This window comes from Lipophrys pholis, assembly GCF_963383615.2.
Source record: "Lipophrys pholis genome assembly, chromosome: 13".
NCBI classification, from domain to species: Eukaryota; Metazoa; Chordata; class Actinopteri; order Blenniiformes; family Blenniidae; genus Lipophrys; species Lipophrys pholis.
Window position 1 is genome coordinate 6081485 of NC_137632.1, and position 15997 is coordinate 6097481.

The window sequence follows — 15997 nt, forward strand, 5'->3', positions numbered from 1 at the left end:
GAGGAGAAAAGTGTGTTTGGTTCCACTAGCGCAGGCCCTGAAGTGTTTCCCTCGTATTACTCTGGACACCTCAGTATCGCAGTGTTTTGCCATTACACTCATCACGTAGACACACACTCTGCTGCTTCCCAACAGGATCACTGTTCATTCCACAACATCTGTGTGATATAAATCACTCTCACAGAGGTTAACTCACAAACCACCAGGGTGACAAAGAGAGAAACCCCTTACCCATTTAACCATCACAACATGCAGTACATCATTTTTAATCGCCAAAAGACCGAATTTATGCTAAGACAGAGGTTTGGAGAGGAAAACTAGAAGCAAAAAAATGGGGTAATGCAGCGGTAAAAGGAAATCAACACTCCATTCTACTAAATGTATCTCCAGAGGTCTATAACTGTAGATGTTAACTTATCAACCTTGGATACAGCAAAAGCACTGTGAAATATATGAGGCACAGTGAGAAGTGGAAATGCTCTACTTAACTGGCACTCACTTGAACCTCATTTATAGCCTGTGATTCTGGGTCAGTATAAATTAAAGTAAAATTAATAGCCCAAAAAGCCAATATGAGTAAAACAGTTTTGACTGAAAAAGCAGATTTGGACACATTCCTCAAGCTGCCTCTTAAATAAGGTGTATGTGACCGGCTCTCGAGAGACCGCAAGTTCTTCTTGTACTTTTACTAATTACTACCACTACAAAAACAAATGAAATTTACATTTTTACAAATTGAAAAATAACTACTTAACTACTACATTTAGACACACTCTCGGCCTGTGAATAATCTTCATATTCACTTTAATCTTCAAAGTGTTAGAATACATTGGCGGCTGGCCAATACAGGGCGTAACCAACCCCCCCCCCCCCCCCCCCCCCCGGAATGGGCTGAAATTTAATAATAATGAAGAATGAAGAGCCCCACCTAAGAAATGTATCACCAGCCGCCACTGTCCATATCCCTACTAATCTCAAGGATGATATCACAAAGTTTGGAGGCATGGTATGTGAAAATATAATGCCTTAAACTTCCTCTTACCAATAGGCGGCGCGGATACTATTTCAAAATTTATGAGTGTGGACGTCTTCAGACGGGATCTGATGTCCAGCACTTGAACTTTGGGGTCGATTGGATCATGTGCAGCTGAGATATAAACACTGTCGCCATGCTGCTTCAGACACATTTTCGTCATGACTCATCATGATTGTCAAGGTCTATGTCACCATTTGACCTTAAAATGGGCTCGCAATAATCCGAAGTGTCAAAAAAGTTAAAATCCCTGCGACCACAAGGTGGCGCTATGACTGTGAATGGACATTAGTGTTCAGGACAGCACTGTGATGACACCAGGGGTACGTCCGAATTGTCCCTCCTAACTCCTTAACTATTGACTTTTCCTGAACCCCGGAAGTGTTTTGTGTGGCGGCCACGATAAGGACTGTCGTATTCTCGATAAGCAAAGAACAGGAGGCTTGTTGCTTCCTTTAGAGCCTCCTTTAGCTTAGGAACCACTGATGCATCCTTTCACAAAGGAGGCGAGCTCATGGTGCCCCACAATTCCTTGCGGCGACAACATTTAAAGGGACCCGCTCATCGGAGCGTTGAGGGAAACTCAGGATGTTGGAAAAAAGGAGCAGATCATGTAAGTTACCAAAGCAATAATCTGCCTTGAACAATTTTAAATCATATAAAACCCAAATGAGCTTTTTGTAGTCCATTTTCGGAAACTTGTAGTTCTTTCCCCCACCATGGCGGACGTCACTAACTTGCGCAGCCGTCGCATTATTATGACATCACTAAATGAAAGTGCTGTCCGACTGCCCCACTATCGTGATCGCCTTTCACTAACTCCTTTAGGAAGCCCTCTAACACCTTTCCTTAACCCCGTGATGTCATCCAGGGGTTAAGGAAAAGTCGATAGATAAGGAGTTAGGAAGGACAATTCGGACGTACCCCTGAAGTTTCAGACAGATTGCAGTTTGTAGAGCAGAGTTACACATCACTTCCTGTTTCATGGCGAACCATCAGAGTTTCATTGGAGTGCCATGGCCACGCCCCTTTTAGGTTGAAGACAAAAAAGTTTGGTGAACCAGAAATATTGGATCATTTAGTGCTGATTATAGTTTATAGGGATTTGTCCATTAGGACAGTAGGACTTGAGAACTGGCAGAAAAAGCTGACAATGACTTGCATACTTCTGTCAGCCAGTGAACTGTTGATCACACAATACATTCATTACACTGCTGGTGAAACACGTGAGCTAAAAAGAGAGCAGCAGTCCAGCCACGTGCATTTTTGTATTCTCTCTCCTTTAACCCGATTCACTCCTCTCTGTCCCTCAGACACACACACACCCACAGAAAACATACTGGAGACATTAAAGTTTCACATCAGGCGCAGCGATAAGATATGGAAAGAAGTGACGAGGGGAGATTCTGGTGTGAGGAGCAGGACAGCCCGAAGAAGGAAGTGCCATTATAAGTGATGGAAAATGATTAAAGTGCACACTAAAAGATCGTCAAAAAGTCATTGGAAAGTCAAAAATGGCTCCAATAAAGCCTTCCATGCGGATTTACTTTTTGTCGCATCTTATTTGCAAAAGATGAGCTCCCTCAAGACATTAAAATCTGGCATGATCTTTAACAAAAGAAAAAAAAAAAAAGAAAATCCTCGAACAGCTGTGAGTGCAGCAAATAAAAGTCCTACCTGGGTCATAGTCGGAGGTACCAACCTGCCTGCAGCAAAACAACTTCACCGGTTTCATGGTGCACAGGTACAAGAGATAAACTCTTAAGTGTCTGCTCGCTGATTCACAGCCAGCTGGTGAGGGTCAGGGTTTGCTCTTCTCACTCACTCTGTCATTTATCAGCTCATAAATCAGCGGACTTCTATAAGAAACTTAACGAGAGTCAGCTCTACACAAGGGAATGAGCTGCAGACTTATTGAGATATCAAATAACCCCTGTGAAAGCTTATCAGCATAATTACATGCCGTTGTTGGAGAAAATGCACCAGGAGACAAGATCTGTTCCCATGCTCTGTAACTCATTACTGTCCCATGCAATCACTCGTTTAATAAACTTCATACTGTACTTTTAAACAGGAACATAATCTACAATCACACTTGGAGTCCCTTAAAACTGATTTCACTCAGGCAGGAGCCTGGAAACACAGTTTAATTAATTCTGAAAAATATCATGTAGTTCGTTTTCTGAAAGCCTTGCCTTCATATAAGATGCATAATTTAGAGTTTATTTGAAATCATTTTTCATTCAGACCCAATTCAACAGTCATTTTGTCAGACAGTCTGACATTTGGCTCTCTTGTGGCTACAAAGGCTCAGACATGAAAAGCATGACCGATATACTTGGTTAAAGTTGTGCATTCATTTCACTAAACATTTAAAGAAAGAAAGATCTATGCAGTATGCACTATGCAGTAACTGGACAGGCTATAGTTTCACAAGTGTTAAGACATTGACACCAATTACTTAAAAGTCAAAGAACTGTTGCAGATACATTTAATGTTAATGGAATGTATAAAGAGTCAGGACTCCTTCAGTGTCCCCGTAAAGTCTCTGTCTCTGAACTGTTTTGTCCCTTTTTGTTTTATTTTGATCATCTCCATCTTTGCACACGTGTCCCTCCTGTCTTCCCTCCCTCTCCGCATCTCATCTTCTGATGTGATTCACTTGTGTCTTCCCCTCCCCAGTGTATTGAAATCCCGCTTCCCTAATTGTCCGTTGCCAAACCGTCGTCGGGACATTCTGCAGCTTTCTTCCATTTTCCTAGTGTTTCCTCATGTTTTGGACTTTCTCGTGTTTGGACTCGTTTCTCATGTTTGGATTACTGTTTTTGGATCACCCTTTGTCTACTTGTGAGAACCTGACCGTTAATAAACTTATTAAACTTTACGTGTTCCGTCAGTCTGCTTTTGGGTTCCGCTTTGATTTGTGTCAGTATGATCTAGCCAAGAGTAGCCCCAGCAGATTCACATACTGTTTGTGTGGTGCTGGCTACCCAGAGACGCCTCATCGTAGAACACAAGGCACGCCTGGAAGACGTCCTCCAGGATTTCTACAGAGTGGCGTAACATCACGAGAGAGTCAGCAGTTGGGAACCAGGTGCACCAGCTGCAGAGACGAGCCACTGCCCCTTCAGCCACTAGACAACTCTAACTCTACAGAGCTTCACCAAGACATCGTCCAGTGAAACAGCTTAAACTGGGGATTGCTCAGCTGGAGAAGCAATTCCAAGCCACTGCCCTCAACGTTCGATTGCACTGACAAGTAACACAATGTAGGGACCCTGTAACTCAAAATTTTCCCGACAGTCACACGGAGAAGATGAGCTTCTTCATGTCAGCTTCATCGTCATGTTTCCTCATCTTGGGATACCTCTGGCTGAGGGGGTACAGCCCCCAGATTAACTGGTCCACCGGCAGAATCGAGTGCTGGAGCAACCCCTGAATAAGGAACTGTTTTCCCCACACCACATGTTCACTCCACTTCTGCCTGTAAACCTTTCAAAAACTGTAGTATCTCCTTCTCACCCAATGTGCACTCAGTGCCCTAGGTCTTCTGGGACTACTTCCGTTCCTCCTCACCACTCCTATGACTGTGCTATAGACTTGCTTCCTGGTTCTTCGCCTCCTCGGGGGAGGCTGTACCCCTTGTCTCCCCCAGAAACCAAGACAAAGAGGGAGTACATCGAGACCCCCCCTTCCTGCAAGCATTTTTCATCTTCATCTTCTCTTGCCGGGGCAGGGTGTTTTTGTTTTCATGAAGAATAAGAATAAATTGCTCCGGCCCTGCATTGATTATCATAGGCTGAACATCCCTGTGCTTTCCTCTCTAGGAAACTGTCACCATATGACTGCAACTATGGCGTGAGCAACTGGGAGCTGTTGACCATGAAGGTGGCACTCAAGGAATGGCATCATTGGCTTGATGGTACAGAATTCCCCTTCATAGTATGGACCGATTACAAGAATCTTCAGTACCTGCATTCGGCTAGAAGCCTTAACTCCCAGCATAGGGACAGTCTAATGAGAGATTGTGGAGAAGGTCACACATGCCCTTGAAGATCCGATGGTCCCGGGACAGTGTCCACCCGAGAGCCTTTATGTGCCCGAGGTCCTCAGTCCTGAAATAATCCACTGGGCCCACTTGTCACTCATTTTGTGGCATACTTGGGCCAAGAGATAACTGTTCAGACGTGATCAGACGTGATCAGGTTCTGGATACTGGGCATGGAAAGAGATGTCGGAGGCTACCCTGTCACCTGAGCTGCACTCAGCATAAGACCTTTCGTCGCCCGGCTCTTGGTCTCCTGCACCCCCTACCTGCGACTCGACAACCTTGGTTTGACATCACTTTGGACTGGGTTATCAATGTCCGAAGATAATACAGTTATACTCGCTACGCTAGATTGCTTTTCTAGGCGGTTCACTTTCTTGTTGTGCCTAAACTCCCCTCCAGTAAGGAGATGGCAGAAGCTCTCCTGAAGGTGCGCAGCTTCCCAGTTGATGTAGTGTTGGACCAGGACCCCTAATTCATCTCAAAATTCTGTAAAGCATTCTGTGAGCTACTGGGGGCGTGGATGAGTCTCTCTTCTGGTTATCACCCTCAGACCAACAGACAGGCAAGAGGGACTCAACCATGAGCTGGAGATAGGCCTCTAGATCTTGGCCATTCTGAATCTTTCCTCTGGGTCTAAACAGCCCCTTTCGGTCGATGCCCAATGCCAGGGCCAAGGCCCATGCACTCCCATTTTTCTCCATGTGCTTCTCTCCTTTCAAGTGTGTTCTTGGCCACACTCGAGGTTCCGACTGGAGAAAGATCCAGTTGAGAATTTAGAACGATTAAATGACAATAAACAGGAAACATATTTGTTTATCAGGCAATTATCAGTCATATTCATGCCTATCATAACTTGTTAGTCACCAACCTCATCCTCAGGCATGTTTTGGAGCCGTGGGGAAGAAACCTGAATGCCTGTGCACACACAGGCAGAATGAACTAGGAAGCTGCGGTATTTTTCACTTCAACACTGCAACATTATGTTTAATATCTAGTCCATCTGCGAAGAAAACAATTCTCATACAAACAGCCTCATGACAGGGTGACACTAAATTTGATTTATGATGCTCTGAGAAACCTTCCACTATCCTAGTGAGAGTTGGACAGCTCTTGTGTAGTTTCCCCACTCAGAGCGCCAAACTTTCTCTCTGCCAAGTTAGTCAAGAACACACCATAAAAAAACAGAAAATCTTGCTCAAAAAATTGCTGAATTTTTCAGACATTTTTAGTTGACAAAATTGGACAGTTACAAAAAGAAAAAAGATGAGTTATATTTTCTTCCTCTCCAGTATCCAAAAAAGGGTTAAGGTTTTCTTTTCAAGTCATACTCTTTAAAAAAGAAAGAAAAAGAAAGGCTTGAAAGTATTTTGTATGTCTTATGCTATATTATAGTTTATTAGGGACAAATAAAGGGTTATCTTATTACTATTTTACAGGTCAATGGACAAAACCTAAGGAGGGTGAAGCTGATTCAAGCTGACCAAAGGCAGCAGACACCCGGGACATGTCAACAATACAAAGAGCAAAAAGAGACAACTGAACAAATCTACAGGCAATTTATTGAGGTAGAAAACTGTAATACCAGGCAAAAATCCATAAATACAAGGACGACCTGTAAACGCCACACAAACATGTTTTTTTTTTTTTAAAGCATGTTTTGACATGCTTTTTTCATCTTTTTTGTAGTTTCAGTCTGTTAAATATGAAAGCTTTGTGCATCACTCGCATGTTTACAGACAAACTTGTCTTGAGTCATTTTATTAGTTAAAACTCCCACAACCCATGACATCGAGAATCTTCCCACTTCCTGCACATGAATTAAAAACAAACGCCACAAAAATATCCCAATAAACTGGAATTTCAAAGAAACAGATTCTTTTTGAGCAAGACTCGTGAGCTTTTGATTCACGAATTGAAAAGTAAAAAAAAAAAAAAAAAGAGGCTTTTTGTGTTGCATTTAGAATCATTTTGCACAAACACTCTGGCCCTTAATCAAATACAGTCTTAGACAAGTCAGGTTAATTTTGATTTTCATGCTTGCATTTAATTGTATTACTTATGTTAAAAGTATAACATTCGTCTTCGTGTTATTTTCCTAGATTGGTTGCATATGAACTGTCTTGTGTCATGCCCAGAGACTTGGCAGCAACTAAGAAAGGGCATCTGATGCAGAGGGTAGATGTGTTTCCCACATGGGCAACATGAGCCAGCCTGGTCAAGAGCATCCCTCATCACTGAAATTTTTCATCCGTCGCTCCATGGCCCAAATTTTCCTCCAGCATTTAAAAAATAATAATTCTCTGTCAATGTGTAGTAATGATTTCATACCCAACTTGGGGTTTTCCATTTTTTTCATCCACGTTGCCCTGAACTGAGGTGACTGGCTTCATGCTGGTATTCAATCCAAACTGAGCCAACTGGCGCTCGCTGCCACTTTTCGTTCATCACTGAAATTTAAAAAACAATGATACTTAAAGCAGACACACCCTTCTGCTCGATTGCCATAATCGCAATGTTCTAATATTAAAAATCGCATGACACCATCTCTGGCTACCAACACACCCACTGACCTCAGCAAACCACACACCAAAATATAATTCAAACCTTTAGAACAATGCTCACTCTGAAACCTTTGCAAAAAAGAATGGGGCAGCTGGATCTCAACGTTTCTGCATGCAGCACAATGACACTCTGTTCCAGGTTGTATTGTTTCACCAGTCCACTGGTATGTTTACACAGTCCCGTGCTTGTGCATAGACGTTAAATTACACAGCCATATCCTGGCACATGCGCGCGCGTGTGTGTGTGTGTGTGTGTGTGTGTGTGTGTGTGTGTGTGTGTGTGTGTGTGTGTGTGTGTGTGTGTGTGTGTGTGTGTGTGTGTGTGTGTGTGTGTGTGTGTGTGTGTGTGTGTGTGTGTGTGTGTGACGCAGGCCGATTATGAGTGCACACTTTTTGAAACCGTCATGGCTGCAGATGAGCCTATAATCCATACCTGCTGAAGCTAATCTCTTCTCCAGATCATCCAGGAGCGGATAAACACCTGGTTCAATAGCATAGTGGAAGACATCAATATATCAGCAACTCTGCAAGAAAGAGAAACGTTTATTCTGCTCTTTTCGCCAGAAAGTACATATCTAGGAAAACTCTTCCATCACAGCTCTGAGCTCTAACAAAAGAACCAGAATTGTATATTTTTTACTTTCATTGATGATGTTTTCGAAGTATCAACCAAAGCCATTTATTGTTGCATTTTTATGCAGGCGCAGCAGGTTAAAATGTGGCCGAAGGGACAAAAGAAAATCTTCTTTTATTTGTATAACTAAAGAAAATGACAAACATCGGAACATAGCTGTGAGAATTGAAAATTGCAGTTACTTATTTATTAGCAATACAGCAAATCAGGTTCATTGTTGAGCATCTGGGTTTAAATCCTGATTGCAGCAAGAAGCCACACACACAAAAAAAAAAACACTATATATGTTTCAAAATGACTTCCTGTTGCAACCGTCTCTCCCATTCTTAAGTGTCTATCCAGCGTCTCCTAACAGAGTATGACTCTGTGAGAATGGCCAGGAGTAATGTGTTCCTATTTATAGAAATCCAGTAAAGAAAAGTTTAAACAAAATTCAAATAGGGCATTGGCATCATCACTGTATCTTGTAGGAAGCGTGGTAGATCCATTGGTTCTTTGTACTGCATCCTGATGGAAGCTGTTCAGACCAGGTGAAGCATGCAGGTGAGTATTCATTGAAACTGCCACCAGGGCCCAGAACTGTGTGCAGTCTGATGTCTTAAAGAAATACAAAGTGACATATATTTATGGCTCCTAAAAGAGGTGAAAAAGTATCATACTATATTTTCACATGTGATTTTGTGGTGAGGGGAGTCGTCACCATCACCATCTTTAAGTACACAATGATCAAAGAAATCATTAGTATAAATACTTCTATATTGGGATGGTCTACAAATGCAATTTCTGTACAATTCCAATATTTTTCTGAATCAAAATTAAAAAAAATTGAATTTTCTGTCCAAATAAGTGTCATTTTTACTTTCATTGAAAAAGTAAAGTATTAAAGAAACTTTGTAAATAGGTGATAATTGCACCTCAGATTCAAATGTCATCAAGACTCAGGGTGTGGGAACTACATCATTATCTTCACATGTGCCTTTTTACATATAGAAGAGTGACTTTTGGTATGAGTGAAACTATATGGACAAAAGGACAAAATAGGTCAAACAATGGTGCAAATAAAGAAATGCAGTAAATTATATATCTGCCAATACATCCTGCACTCGTGTGTTACTTACCTATAGGTTTGAATCCTGGTTGCATTAGAAGGGTATCTGTTGAAAAGAAAAAAAACTAGGCTAATTGGTGCAATGGGATCATCTGTGGAGGAAAGCAGCCAAAGACTCACTTTCTACTATGGAGAAAAAAAGAGTCAAAAAAAGACAAAAACAATGTGAACACCTTGTCACTTTCCACAGAAAATCGCATGTCCAAAACCTCTTGTCTTGCTAATCTGACAAAAACTTCAACAAAGAAATAGGACGTGAGGCAGTCAGTACCTCTGACTCACTTTAGGGGGCAGTGCTGAACACAGGTCTGAGCATGTTCTGCTGACGTTTTTCAAATGAAAAATGTTTTATTGTAATCATATTCAAATTTAATTCTCTTTGACCATTTATGTTCTTCACTCAGGTCTGGAGACAATTATGATGTGCGATATGAAACAAATCAGCCGTCAGTGTTTCTCCTAAACAGTCTTACTCAGTCTTACTGATGAAATTCCCTGCACGTCACTGGATCTCGCAGCCTCCACACCAGATGCAAACTACGGGCTGTTTTTGACGTGCCCAACTGTCCACACACTCTCATAGCGTGACGTCTCAGCAGCACTTTGGGGGAAGTTGCTGAAACTTGGCACACTCTCACAGGGATGAAGTGGTTCGATTTCAAGCAGCCAGACGTCAAAGATTACACTCATGGTGCAGATCTTTCCACTTGCTCTGGTTGTCTGGAGGAAGTTTCTTCCACTTTGGCAAACACATTCGCATGAACTCAGGGTTGACCCCACGACACTGGAGCAATCAAAGTTTATGGTCACCGTCGCCTCACAAACACATGATGTGAATAACTGAGGAACTGAAGCACTTATTAGGACAGATTCAGTCAAATCAAAGATGAGTTACTGAAAATAACCTGGATTACTCGTCAAGATAAGGCAGCATTGTGTTCCAAAGGAAATTATTCTCTACAATAAAAAAAATAGAGTCAAGGAGTGTGGATGAAGTACTCAAACTACTCAGATCCACTAACAAAGACAGTGAACAGACTGAAGCCTTAATACACTCACTTAATACAGGAAAGAGGCGGCGAGACACAGAAGGAAACCATTAAGACTTCGGCCACGTTTACATGTACCTGGGATTTAAAAAAAAAAAAAAAAGGATATTTCCACCTCTATGTTTACAAAAAAAATCTTAATTTACACCGACCGCATATACACCTGGGTCAGAGCTACTATGAGCAGCCAAACCTGTAGGGGGCAGTGTAACGAGAAGCGTGAATCCATGATCAGAATCCTGGAATAAACACAATGTCACAAATCGACATAAATCTCCGCCTCCCTCCCATTATGATGCAAACAGAGACACAGAGTTTTTCTAAATCTCCACTGTGGCCAAAGTTTTCAAGAATCATCGTTTGTGGTGAGTCTGAGTTTATGTGCCAAACACAGAAATATCCGTTTTTTAAAAATACCCAGGTATGTGTAAACGTGGCCTAAATCATATGGAAACATGATGTAAAATGTGAACTAGGGGGGAAAAAAAACACAAGGAACCCCAGGAACAATGAGAGAATACATATAAAAACGAATTAAACAAGACGAAACACAAACGGAAACACTAAGGCCCCAACAAATGGAGCGATAATATTTTTTCTTTCACCCAACTTGCTATTGATGTATTCAATTAGATTCCTTCCTTCTTCACTGCGAATGTATAATATAACAGGATGTTTCTGGTGAATCTATAACAGCCCATCATATTTCACAGCAGGTCATGTATTGACGCACCAAGCAGCCTACAATATAGTTAATTACACTCAGCCAGGAAAACAGATTAAAATTTTTTTTTAAAAACGTTTTATTCTTTACCTGTTACACTCTGGTATTCTTCCTTTAAACAGCTGCATGATCAGATAACACTGTTAACACGGGAGTCGTCAGTATAAAAAGATATTGTTCATAGGTTATAACATTCAGGACACAACAACATTAACATCCTACTATACAACAAACATCATCTACAATCATATTTACATGACAGAACACTGTATGTGATGATTGGCCAGGTGGCAGATGTTGAAGGACTGTGACAAAAGAAAAGTGTATGCAGACACAGAAGAAAGGGAAAAAAAAGCATACATATAAAAAGAAAACTGAACACACAGGTGGGAAAAGGCATGACTTTGTCACAAGGGTCTGCTTCACCAGTGTTTTTCACTTGTGTGGACGTATGAAAGAAGAGCAGAGAAGCACGTGATGTAAACCAGAAGCTAAGACATGATCTGTGACCTGGGATTGGGGGATCCTCCCCACAACAATGGAAACGACTGTTACCGCGGCTGACAGCAAACCAAAGGTTTTAATCAGCCGCAGCTGCGAGGGTCGACGCAGACGACCAGAGGGGTCAAGAGCAACTGAGGGGAATACCAAAAGAAAAAAAAACCGAAAAGAAAAACCTCAAGAAGCACTGTCAGAAAGCTCAAGATTGAGAAGTAGGATCACGGCCAAATAAGTAGTCGGAGGACAGATAGTGTTTTAAGAATTGCTGTTAATCTTAAAGTTTTTCTTCAGTGGGAGACGCAGCTTGAGGTTGTCTTTCCAACGAGCACATGTTGTTTATCAGCTCGCTCTTTCTGCTTTTCCTGTTCTTGCAGTTGCATTACACATGACATCTGAAAGCAGACCATTTGATCAAATCCCTGGACCGCTTGGCTCAGAGCATTTTTCCACTGAAACGTGTTTTCACTTACTTCTGGATCCCAGAGCTACACGGGGTTCATGCTCTCCGCCTCGCTTCCCTCACCGCCGTTTGTTTCACGCACGTCTGCCTCGTCGCAGGTGCGCAAACAAACACTGAGGTTTCCCATTGATGAGGCGGTTAGAATGTTTACAAAAAAAGTTAAATCCATTTTAAGTTGCGGCGTTTCACATTTAGTGAAAACTCTCATTTATAAAGGAACACTGCTTTTGGAGTAGTTTGTTTTTATGAAGGTATTATAGATGGGAGGTCAACACCACTTTGAGTTAATAGAGTGTGATTATTTAGCTGCTGTGCAGTTTTACTCTGCATCAAGTCTGGAAGCAAAGGGAGACCGATATCCTGGCTCGGTCCAGTGGAAACTAAATCCACTTACCAGCCCCTCTAAAGGCAAATCCAGAGAGAAAGCATTATCACAGAGATGACAATCATCACAGGTTACTCTTTCTCTTTCTTTTTTCCTTTTCAGGTCTGTTTCTTTTCTCCTGTTGAAGTAAAAAAAGTAAGTTTCATCAGCTCCATCAGTTACAGTCTGCTCTGTTTATAAACCTCATGAAGTTCCCCCCGGTCCAACTATGATCTGATACAAAAGCTCTGCCATGATATCTCCCTTAACAAATGGAGCAATGATCAGGTTTACTGAAGCTTGTCGTATAGAAGATTTAATTCAAATGTATGTTTTTTTTTAGGTTGTAGTTTAGAGTGGCTTTATGTCGCACTAATTTGTATTAAGACACATTTGTGTCATGTCATTGAAGATGCCAAAATAATGGAAACGCCCCTGAATTTGGCAAAAGCGATGGAATTCAGTAAGTTATTTTAACTTCTCTTCACTCATTTTTGAATACACAAATGTACGTACACGCTTATGTCAATGGAGATAAGTGTGTTATTCAGTATATTTCATATTAAAGTAAGAATCTTTCTTTAAGCTGTGTTAAGTATTATACGTATGTCTACATGTTCTTTGAAAAGGATGTATGCAACAATTAAAAACTTTCCTCAGATTTTTGTTGTTTTTCCTTTTGACTTCACTTTTAGAACTGCATATCAAACTATTGATAAATCAACTCATCGATCAGTCAATCAATCAATACGAAGCAGTCCAGCTCAACACCACTGCAATATTCAACTTCAGAAACAAATATATAGTTAAATTTAAAAAAACAAAAACCCTTTCAGATGGTCGCAAGCAAACCTGAGCACTGAGCTTTGTGGAGGTACAGTGCAGAGCTGAGTGTTTACAGATCATATCAAATTGAACAGGAGTAGCTAAAGAAGTGGCCAGTAAGAGTATTATGAGAACTCGTCAATAGTATGTGAACTGCCTGGTCAGACTCTGGTCTGAGTATGGAAACTCTGCTTTTACTTCCTCTGTTAAATTTTCCCGAATAAATCAAATCTGTTATTACTTTGATTATCTTGAAAACGGTTCAATCATGTTGAGTGATACACATTTTTGATAATAATTCCACTAATGTGTTCAGCAGAGCAGTTTCTGTCCTACTGGAGTTCAGTCAGTTTTCTTTTCTTTGTTGAACTATTCCTTTAAAGTACAGTGGTAGACTAATATACTGACATGATCCATTGGCGTTGCCTTTACATTGTAAAAATAAGCAGTTACAGACCACTACAATATAAATACCATTTTATATTGAATAGCACCACTGACTAAAAAAAAAGTAAAATTTAAGCCTTCAAGAAACAACAAAGCAAACTGCACCAACTTAATCTCGACTAACAGTTTAACAACGCAAAGTAATCACACTTTATGTTCTTCCCTTTAAAAAAAAAAAATAAATTACAGATATGACATGGTGAAAGGGAACCGTTATGTAACTAGGAAAATGTATTACTTAATGTGTACACTGTTTGTGTCTGTCGATATATTTCAAGTATTAGGATGCGGTCCAGTTTTCCCTACAGGGAGACAACCAGAACATGAGCAGATGTCACACCGAGCTGGCTCAGTCAACAGAAGGCACCAGGAGAAGAGGAGGAACCGTCAACACGCCCGACCACACGGCCACGGGGCGGACGCTTGTTCCCCGTGTGAGACGATCAGTGGCCGTTTTACACGGCGCAGTCCAGGCCATGAAAACCGTCGTGAGGAAGAAGAAAAGTCTTGATAAGGAGCTTCAGTTTTCAACGTGGAATCGTCGGTCTGTGAAGCAGCAGGGACACGTCAGCTGGGTTATTGGAACTGAATAAAATAGTCATTTATTTTTGGGTAATTGGAGTTGTACAGCTAGAAAGTTCTGTTTAATTGGCCTTCATACGGTGAAATAAATTTATCATTTAACACATTTTTGTATTAATTTACTTGTATGTATGTATTTAACAAACTTTTCGCAAAAACTACTCACCCGAATTACATAAAATTTCCAAGGATGATTTGTCATCATACAAGGACCAGTAAATTAGCTTTTGGGATGTTAGCGGCGAAGCATTTCTGAATAAATCCCAAAAAACTGTGATAACATTTCCGAGAGGCACCTCATGGAGGAGATCTAAGGAGATGTCAGTTGCCATGGAGATGCTCCCTGCTCAGTGTTTCACACCGTGATGTAGCTACCTGACCTAGCGAGCAATATCATATCATGCTAGCGATGCTAACTCGGCTCCACAAACAAATATGGCGTTGGCGCAGGTCTGCGTTCTAGCGAGTGTAGTTCTAGTTATAAATGTTTTAAACCTTTGAATACTCTTTCGCCATCTTTCCTCTCTGAGCCGCCTCATCCCGACTCTCTTTTATAAAATCACTCTCAAAATCAGTTTTTTTACTATTTGGCGTTCGACCCAGCATTAGAATTAGTTTTTATTGTTGATTTCTTTCATCCATGCATTTCTATACCACAATTAGTTTTTTTATGTATTTGTTGTTCTGATGAGTATTTACTTACTGCCTGGTAAAATGAAGGTCAAATAAATAAAAGAAAAATGCACAGAACTCGGTTGTCAGCTGTGGTTGTTTTAAAGAAATTAGGCTGGATTGAGCCAGCCTACAATTACTTAAATTTTGAGGAAATATGTTAAGTCACTTTCTTGCCGAGTTAGAGGAAAAGGCAGACGCCGCTTTCAGTTCTCCATGCAAAGTCCAACGCTTCAGCCAGGAGCCACTTAGCTTAGCTTAAGAATGGAAACAAGGGTCTGCGCCAGACGAAAGAGAACCCTTAGAAAAACTGAGGTGTTACGACAGTTTTTGTTGTTTTGAGAAATTCTATGCCAAGCTGATTTTTCACTTAAGGTATTACTTCCTAAAGTCTCCTCAGATTACTAACAAAGAGGTGACAACATGTCCTGCCAGTCTTAAGAACCTACAATTTGTCTTTTTGTTTGTTTTTTTTCACATATTGGCTTTTACTGACACAAAATAAACAAGTTATATCCTGTTAGGTCGTTGCATAAAAAATACCAACAGTTGGATTTTGTTATACGAGACGGGGCCAGACTCTTTCAACTAATTTCCGTTCTTTAAATTAAGCTAACACACTGCTGGCTGCAGCAGTTTATTCACTATACAGACCTGTCAAAAAGTCCTTGAAATTTATCCTTCCATATATTATATGAGAACGATTTCCAAGGCTGCAAGATTTAGCATCGAAGCAAATTTTTGGATTTGAAACCAATTCCGATCCGAGCGGTGTTTTTGGTTTGTTTTTCATCATGATTCCTTTTGAAAAAAGGAAGAAAAAAAAAAGAAAAGCATGCTGGGAAATGGCATTCCCCCGACCGTCTGATTTTTCCTAAAGCTCAAAGAACTCTGTCAAAACGACTGCTCTCTTGGTAGTAAGGTATTATTAGTGATGATCTGCATAGGCTCAGCTATTTTTGCAATTTACTTTCAACCAGAAAAGC